Source organism: Neltuma alba, unplaced genomic scaffold (assembly GCF_004799145.2).
Source record: "Neltuma alba isolate B1F8T4 unplaced genomic scaffold, ASM479914v2 tig00010103_pilon, whole genome shotgun sequence".
NCBI classification, from domain to species: Eukaryota; Viridiplantae; Streptophyta; class Magnoliopsida; order Fabales; family Fabaceae; genus Neltuma; species Neltuma alba.
Window position 1 is genome coordinate 237972 of NW_021635056.1, and position 9931 is coordinate 247902.

The following is a 9931-nucleotide window of genomic DNA, read 5'->3' on the forward strand; positions in this document are numbered from 1 at the left end:
AAAGGAAAGAAAAAAGGACCTTACCGCAGCGAAAGTATCCCGAGAGCGAGGCGCAGAACTGGGTAAGCTTCACTGCGGTGAAAGTTGGAGTTTGCCACAGTGAAAGTTCACCGAAAACAATAAACAGAAACTGGACAACTTTATCATAGTGAAGGATGAAGTTTTCCATGGTAAAAGTAGCCAGAGACACACAAAAACTAACAAAAACCACACAGCAGCAGAGGAATAAAGCACATAAACAAAAGGGGCAGCTGGATACTTCAGAAACTTTTAGGTGTGCAAAATGAGATCAACAGGTGCTCAATAAACAAATGATAAGGCAGCACAACACACAAAATAGAGTAGCAAACTTTCTCTATCAATCAAAAACAGATAATTTAACAATTTTCTGCACTATAACAATTAAGCACACAACGAGAAAGAGTAGGGATAAAAACCAAGAAGGGAATCTTATTGAACATGAAAATAACTGACTACACTAAAACTATACTACTGAGATGGTTTCTTCCCAACACTCAATCAGCATACCAATGCACAGAATATATCACGAGCAATAATAGGGCAAACGTAAGTAAATGAATAAAGGAAAGAAACAATTTGGGAATTAAGGAGGCTTTTGATTCTTATGGTAGAGCTTCAATAGATGGCCATTGACTTTGAATTTGGCTCCAGTCTCCTCATGCAAAAGCTCAACCATGCCAAAGTTGTGCACTCTTGTGACCGTGTAGGGCCCATCCCATTGGGTGTTGAATTTTCCTTGCTTGGAAGTGAACCGAGCCTTATACAACAGTACTTGGTCACCCTCCTTGAAGTGCTTATGTGTGATTCCCTGGTCATGCACGAACTTTGTTTTCTCCTTATAGAGTCTGGATTTTTCATAGGCTTTAAGTCTAAGCTCCTCCAACTCTTACAGTTGCAAATTCCTTTCCTTTATGGCAGACTCTATATTCAAGTTACACTGCTTGACTGCCCAATAGGCCTTGTGCTCGAGCTCCACTGGTAAATGGCAAGCTTTCCCAAAGACCAAGCGGTAAGGGGACATGGCAATAGGTTATTTATATGCCGTCTGGTAAGCCAACAATGCTTCTTCTAAACGTAAACTCTAGTCTTTCTTAGAAGGCTTTACCATCTTTTCCAATATGTGCTTACCTCTCTATTTGAAATTTCAGCTTGACTATTGTTTTGGGGGTGGTAGGCAGTGGAGACTTTATGAGTGACACCAAATTTTGAAAACAGATTATCTACAATCCTATTGCAGAAATGCGTACCCCTGTCACTCACTACAGCCTTAGGGATCCCATGCCTACAGAAAATATTTGATTTAAGAAATTTTGAAATAGCTTAGGCATCATCTTTTCTAGAAGGTATCGCTTCTATCCATTTGGACACATACTCTATAGCTAATAGAATATATACAAAACCAAAGGATGAAGGAAAGGGTCCCATGAAATCAATACCCCAAACATCAAAGATTCCGCAAAACAATAAAAGCTGTAGAGGCATCTCATGCCTTTTTCTTAACCCTAAAAAATGTTGACATTTGTCATAGGACATACAAAATGCAAAAGAGCCTTTAAAGAGGATTGGCTAATAAAATCTAGAATCTAAGATTTTCCTAGATGTTCTCCTTACACTAAAATGACCCCTACAAACCATGGAATGGCAAGCTGAAATGATGGGATTGAAATCTTCATTCGGCACGCACTTCTTGATAACTTGATCACTACATATTCTCCACAGATGAGGTGCATCCCATATGTAGTGTCGGGACTCACTTCAAAGCTTTTGTGCCTAAAATCTACACATAAAAAGAGGGGGAGTCCAGTCATAAGACAATTGACAATATCAGCATACCAAGGCTCTTTAACAACCAAAGCATATAAAGTGGAATCAGGAAAAGAATCACAAGTGAGTTCAGAAGAGTCTACTCCCCTTGTGTCCTCTGGTAGCCTACTTAGGTGATCGGCTACTTGATTCACTGCCCCGGCTCGATCTTTTATCTCAATATCTAACTCTTGCAGAAGTAAAGCCTACCTTATCAATCTTGGCTTAGATTGTGGCTTCTTGAGTAAATAGCAGACAACCGCATGATTTGTAAACACAACCACTTAAGAATTGATTAAATATTACCTAAACTTATCTAAGGCAAACACAGTAGTAAACATCTCCTTCTCGGTGGTGTTATAGTTGACTTGAGTTGGATCAAGTGTTTTGGAGGCATAAGCTATGACTTTAGATTGCTTCTCCTTCCTCTGACCAAGCATGGCACCTACTGCAAAATTAGAAGCATCACATGATAGTTCAAAGTGTAAATCCCAGTTAGGTGCAGTTAAAATTGGAGGTGAAACAAGCATAGATTTAAGAGTATCAAAGGCATGTCTACAATTGCCATTAAACTTAAATTCCATATCTTTTTTCAACAAAGTAGAAGGGGTAAGGTGACTTTACTAAAATCTTTAATAAATCGTCGGTAAAACCCTATATGCCGTAAGACAGGTGGGGTAAGGTGATTTAGCCCAATTATTCTATGTTGTTTCATATCATTTTAAGGGTATTTATCATAGATTTTGGCTCCTTTTAATGATAATTGTGCTTAATTTAGATTAAGAGTCCTTACTTTGAGTTAGTGTCTTTTTGAGGGTAAAATTGTCATAATTGGTTATTAATTATATTCAATTGATTTCTAGGACAATTGATACTTCAAATTGTTCTTTTTATTGTAGGACACTTGAGAATTAGAGCCAAGATTGAAGACCAAAGCATTACACAACATAAGAGTTTCCAAGAAAATGCTGTGCTGTGGCAAAAAGTCTGAAAATGTGCATCAGTGGCTATTCTGGAATAGTTCGCCGCGGCCAACTTTTGAGTTCGCCGCGGCGAACCTCTTCGTATCAGTAACGTCAGATTCGGATCCAGAACGCAAAAATGGACCCTCTACTCATATGATCCGACCCAAATTGACCCTAAAAGCCCTTAGAAACCCTATTTTCGACCAATCACTCCATTCTATCATCTCCAACACCTCTATTCTCTCATCCTCTTGCCTCTCTACCTCCATCTTCTTCCCCATCCATTTCCTTCATCTTTTCTTCACTCCATCTCATTTCCTTCCACTCCCAGCTGCCATGGTTGATAGATTCACTTTGGTTGGAGTTTTTCTTGAAGCTATGGAGGGCTAGGGTTTATCAACTCTTGAAGATAGTGGAGTAGCATGAGTTTCCAAGCTTCAAAGGGGAGTTTAGTTTCAGTTTGCAATTTTTAGCTATGATTTATGGCTTTCTAGGTCTAGGAGTTGTAATTTCTTAGTTAGGAACTTGGGACTGATACTGTAATTATTGGTTAATGATTACATTTGTAATTTGGATTGATTGATGTTGAACTTTGTGCTTAAATATATGTGGTTGCATATATGCTTATTGTAACTCTTATTATTCTCTCCTATCTTGCATGGTTGTGTTTGGGTACTGAGTTGATTGTGTGTTACATTAAGCCAATTACATGATCATTCCAAATTTACACATTAGGGAAGCTAAACAAAGCTTTCATTAATGAGTTCATTAATGAAAGCTTTGGACTCATTGAGTTAATGAGGTTCTTATTAAGAAAACCTAATGATTTGTGAAACTCCCAATATTTTAAGTGAACTATGGTTGCCATCAAAGCCATTTTCAAGAGATTTCCTATCATTCATTTCCATTCCATCATTATTATCTTAAAACACCAAAAATATAGTATCTTAGGTTTGTTTTCATTGCATTTAGTTTAGGCACCATTCATTTAAGTCTTAAAAACCCAAAACCCCATTTCATTGCATTGCATGGCATTTAGTCTAGCTTAGGTAATTAATAAAGGCTCCCAAAAGTGAAACGACCCGAGTTTGCACTATACTGCATAGCTTGGATTAAATTTTGATTGAGAACCCCAAGGCGAACGACAAGAAAGGCTCTCTTTCAAGTGGCGCCGTTGCCGGGGAGCCATTAAGTTGGTTCCTTAGGCTAGTTAATTGTCAACTTTGGTTGATTGGGGTTTTGTGAGCCTTTAGGGTTACATTTTTATATTGTGCATAATAGATTTTGCATTGCATAAAAATTTTGAGATATACAAACGAAGATCCTAATTTTGATTTCAATTTTTGCATATAGTTTCATACCCTTCATAGCATTCATTGCATTATTGAGTTTCTTCTTGTTTTTCATTCTCTGTGTTTTTGTTGTTGTGTTCTGGTTTTCTCACTGTCTGTGAAACTTCGCTGCGGCCAACTCCTTGTTTCGCCGCGGCCAACTTATCAGATTTCTGTGAGAATCCTTCTCGGGACACATTCGCCGCGGCCAACTTTGTGTTTCGCCGCGGCGAAGTGTGTTGAACCAGACTCCATTCTCCCTCTCTGGACAGCTTTGCCACGGCAAACTCTTATTTTCGCCGCGGCGAAGGGTCCCCTTTCTTAAAAAAAAAAAATTCTTAAAAACTCTTTGGGAATTGATTGTTTAGTTTCTTATGGCTTGGTTTAATTAGGTCCATCTGATCACCCTTCCTCTTTTATAGGTGACAATACTCTGATGGGTGATAATTCTTCTCAAAGGCTTGATGCCATACAAGAGGAATTGGATCTACTTCAGGCACATTTTGATCATGAAGAACATGGTGGGACTTATCAAGGGCATGATCCCTATCCTCACCATAACCATGGCTATGATTGGATGAATGACCCTCCACATTCCCCTTACCATACCTCTTCATTCCATTCATACAAAAACCAACATCCACCATTAGGACAACATTATGAGCTATCACCTCCACCATACAATCCATACTTTGAACACTTTCCTTCACATCATCCATATCATGAGCCAAGCATTCCATCACATGAACCCTACCACCAATACCCTTCCTCATCTTACCAACCATTTCATGAACCATCACCGTCATTCCATCCATGTCCCACTCCATATCTTGAACCATTCTCACCATATAATTCCCCCTTTGAACCATCTCCTTCGCTAAATGACTACCACCACCAGCCCTTGTCCCAATCTATGTACCAATCCTTTCCCCAATCTCATGATCATGAATTCAGTGAACCTGACCCATTTCTCACTATTCCTAAGAATGACCAGATACAATTTTTAAGAGAAGCTTATGACCGCTTGAATTCATACTACCATGGATTACTTAAAGAGGTAGAAATATTTGGAATTTCGAAGGAATCAGAGGAAGAGTTAGAAGAATGTCAAAGTGCATTAGGAAAGTTCTTGAGTGATATAGCGCAAATTGAATCTGGGATGGGGAAGGATGAATCAAAGTGTCCAAATTCACTCATGCAAGAGGCTAAGATAAAGCAAGGACACCTACAAACTCACAAGGACTCGTGCCTTACATCAGGTAATATTGCTCCTCTTCTTGAGGAGATTGACCCTTGTGCTAGAACTACTATTCCTGTTGAAGTTATTGATGATGTGAGTGATGATGAGGTGGATGAAGAAATCATAGTTGAATCCCCTCATATGTTCCAAAATAAAAATTCTCACTTGAACACTTCTAATAGTAGTTGTTTAGTTGATGATGTTGCTTGCACTGTCACTGCTTCTTTGTGTGAAGAACATGCTTCTCTTTCTAGTGCTAGATTGGATGGTGAAACTGATTCTGATTTGAATGAACCTTTATCTTGTTCTTGCAATGCTCACACTATATGCATGGATTGCATTGATAACAAAAATGATATACTTGTTGAGTGGCAAAAGCAGAACTTTGGTAAAGTGTGTGCATCGCCTTCTAGTACTGAAAGTGCTGCAAATATAAAGCATGATATTGAGGTGAATTGCTTGGATGATGATCTTGTAGAGAAATGTGAATTTAACCATAGCCTTGAAAATTATCTTTCTAAAAATCCCATTGAGTTCATAGCTTCTAATAATGTTGAGAAAGGCTTTAAAGTTTCAATTGATAAATCATGAATATCAATAAGTCTTTCCAACAAGTTTTATCTTGTGATTTACCTCCTGATTTATCTTGCATTGTAAATAGTAGTTTGCATAAATCGTTTTGTTCTTTCTTTTCTTCCCCTACAAACATTACCTCTTGTGAATGTGATAGCGATGTACTGTACTCCAACAACTGTCAGTTGGATTCTTCAGCTTCCACTTCACATGAGCTTGAGTGTTTCAAAAATTTAAATAAAAATTTGACTCCTACTGATGGGAGTACTATTGATTTCCTTGGTTGTGATAGTTACTTGGAGAGATTAACTGCTAAGCTGTCTTTATTTCATTTTTATCCTCTTCATGTTTCTATTTCTGGATGTGGTACTGCTGTTGGTTCTACTTGCTTGCAGGACTCCACACCACCTCTACTAAGGAAGATCAATAAAGGAGAAGTCAGCATATGGAAGAAATGCATGTTTCTTATCCGGGATGAGAACTTCTCCTACAAGAGTTTGAAGAGATTTCGTTCTCAAGGCTGTCCCTTTCCTTCCTTAACTCTTATCTTTTGAATTATTTGCTTGTTTTGTGAGATAAGTGTGGGGGAGGGACATAGCTAGTAGTAAAAGTAGTTTGTTTTCTTTTCTTTTCTTTTCCTCCCTTTTTGGTTTTGGTTTCTCTTGTTTAGGGTTACACTTGAGTTTTGCATTGGGGACAATGCAAAGTTCAAGTGTGGGGGAGGGATTGATGTTCAGTGATTGTGTTGTGTTTTTTTGTGCTTAATGAAAAATCTGGTTTTCTAAAAATTTTCAAAATTTTGATTGATTTTTGAACTTAATATGAAGATTTTGAGTTAAAATTTTGAAAATTTTTGCTTCAAGTAACTTACGCTTGAATTTGTGTATTCTTGGACTTTGGTAGATATTTTTGAACTTATATTGATACTCATGAGAATTGCTATTTGTTCAAAGTTGATTGTTTTAGTTTCATTGGTCATAATTCTTCAAGCTTGCTTTTATATTGATTGAGTTAATGCATTGTGACTAATATGGAGTACAATTAATCTTTTGCATGAGCATTTGAGATTTAGCCTTGTTGGAAGATTCTTTGAGCCTAATTTTCATTCATAGTGAGTTGCATCCACTTACATCTTCTACTTTCTAGAACTTGTTCTAATTCTTAATCAAGACTTAGTTGCATTAATGTGATGAGCATGATAGAGGCATTCTTTTCTAAACCCTTATATTCCAAACACAAACCCACATGATTTTATCTATTGCTAACCATTTGAGCCTTCATCTTTTCTTAAGTGCCAAGAGATGCATTATACATTCAAGTTTCCAACATTTTTACCATTCTATTCATGATGTGTTAAACTTTGTCTTCTTGGGTTTTGAATTGCAAAAAAAAAAAAAAAAGAGAAAAGAGAAATAGAAAAAGGCAAAGAAATAGAAGAAAATGTTTAAGAAAAGCCAAAGAAAGAAAGATCAGAATAAATGGTACCAAAAGAACAAAAATTTTGAAATAAGGCAATTCATTGGTGGTTTGAAGAACAAAGTTGTGCTTTTAGAGAAATAGAGTAAATAGTAGTTGGAAACCTTTTCTAAAATGCTTGGTGCTTAATCATTTCATATCTGTTCACCTCATCTTATTTCATTTAACCTTTCCCATTATCATAACCTTAAAAGTCCTCTTGATCATTGCATTTGTGCATTAAAAGTGGAGAGGTAGGATTTTAACAAGCTTATGGCAAAGTGGTTGATTAAGTGGATTTGAGAGAAAATTACCCAACTTGGTGAGTAGAGTGAAACAATTTATATCTTGAGTGTTTTCTCTTTTGCTCATTCCCATTGCATTGATTGTACTCTACTTTAATCCCTTCTCATTAACCTAGATCACTATGGATGCTTATTTGAAGAGTTGGATTAATGGCACTACTGCTTTCTTACTTTGAATTCATAGGGGTTCCCATTTGTATCAATACTATTCTCTTGCTTCAGTTTTGTATTGCCTTTGTCCAGGAGTACAAAGGTTTAAGTGTGGGGGATTTGATTTAGCCCAATTATTCTATGTTGTTTCATATCATTTTAAGGGTATTTATCATAGATTTGGCTCCTTTTAATGATAATTGTGCTTAATTTAGATTAAGAGTCCTTACTTTGAGTTAGTGTCTTTTTGAGGGTAAAATTGTCATAATTGGTTATTAATTATATTCAATTGATTTCTAGGACAATTGATACTTCAATTTGTTACTTTTTATTGTAGGACACTAAAGATTTGGGGTCAGAATTGAAGAACTCAAGGCAAAAGAAACAAGAGAAGATCCTCTGCCTAGGTTCGCCGCGGCCAACATCTCACTTCGCCGCGGCGAAATCCCATCCGTGAAGGCAGGTCTCTGCCATGTTTCGCCGCGGCGAACCTATTCTTCGCCGCGGTGAACCCCTCGGAGCAGCAAATTCCAGACCGACCATTTCGGGAAATTTTGACCTACCCATCCCAAACCGACCCATGCACGTAAGTTTCGGGTTAGAAACCCTATTTTAGGTATGATGACAGCAGATGACGAGGATTCAGCCTCCACCTTCGTATCTTTCATCCTCTTCTCTCATTTTCACCTCAGAAACCCTAATCCCATTTCCATTTCTTCCATCTGTGCTACCATGGCTGAAGAACATTATCTAGTTGGAGTTGGTTCAAGAGTTATGACTAGCTAAGCCTCTCAACTCTTGAATATGGTGGAAGGAGCATGAGTTCCAAGAGCTTCAAAGGGGAGTTAGCTTCATCTATGAGTTCTAGTTCTTTATTTATGAATTTCTAGGTCTAGGATTTGTAAATTTGAGCTGAGCTATTTTGATTATGGTTGTAATCAATTCTGGATGATTGTTTTGTGTATTGGATTAGTTAATGTTGAATTTGAGCTTTAATATATGTGGTTACATATATGTTTCTATGCATCCCTTTGATACTCTCTGTCTTGCATGGTAATGTGGTGATTGTTGAGTTGATCTGAGCTTGCATTTAACCAAGTGCATTAATTAATTCTTAATACACACACCAAGTGAGCTTAATAGGATCTTATGAAATGGGTGACATTGATTAAGATCCTAGACTTAAAGGGTCTTTAAGGTTTTCATTAGAAGACTTGGTGATTTCTACTCCTAAAATTATTTTGAACTATGATTGCTTCAAAGCTATATTCAAGAGATTTCATATCATTAACTTCACTTCATCACCACTATCTTAGAAAAATCCAAAAACATAGTAACTTAGATCAGTATTCATTGCATTTAGTTTTGGCATTTCATTAATGGCTTAAAAAACACCAAAAACCCCTTTTCATTACTTGCATAGCATTAATCTAACTTAGACATCTAATTTAGGCTCCCAAAAGAGAACGACCCGAGTTTGCTCTACTGCATAGCTTGGATAAATTTTTGAGCGAGAACCTCTAAGCGAACGACAGAAAGGCTCTCTTTCAAGTGCGCCGTTGCCGGGGAGCAAGAAATTGGTTCTTAGGTTAGCTTGTGCTATTGATTGACTTTTGAGGTTTTTGATCTTATGGGTAGCATTTAGGGTAGTTTATGCATATTTGTTCATAGTATAGGTTTTCATCTTGCATAGCATCAAAATTTTTGGAAATACAAACAAATATACTGATTTTCTGATTTCAGCATTTCATCACGTTTGCATCAGTGAAGTCCAGTGTTTGATAAGCATACTGCCCACTTTCGCCGCGGCCAACATTACCTTTCGCCGCGGCCAACTTTTCGAATTACTGAAGAAATTCCCTCGGGATACTTTCGCCGCGGCAAACCTGTTATTTCGCCGCGGCAAACTCTTTGAAAAACCGAAGGAATTCTCTCGGGACACTTTTCACCGCGGCCAACCCCTGTTTTCGCCGCGGCCAAACTCCCGACAATCAGACATCTGGTCTTCTCTGCAAACTTTCGCCGCGGCCAACCCCTGATTTCGCCGCGGCCAACTTCTCTGAAATGAAAGTTTTTAACACGTGCATT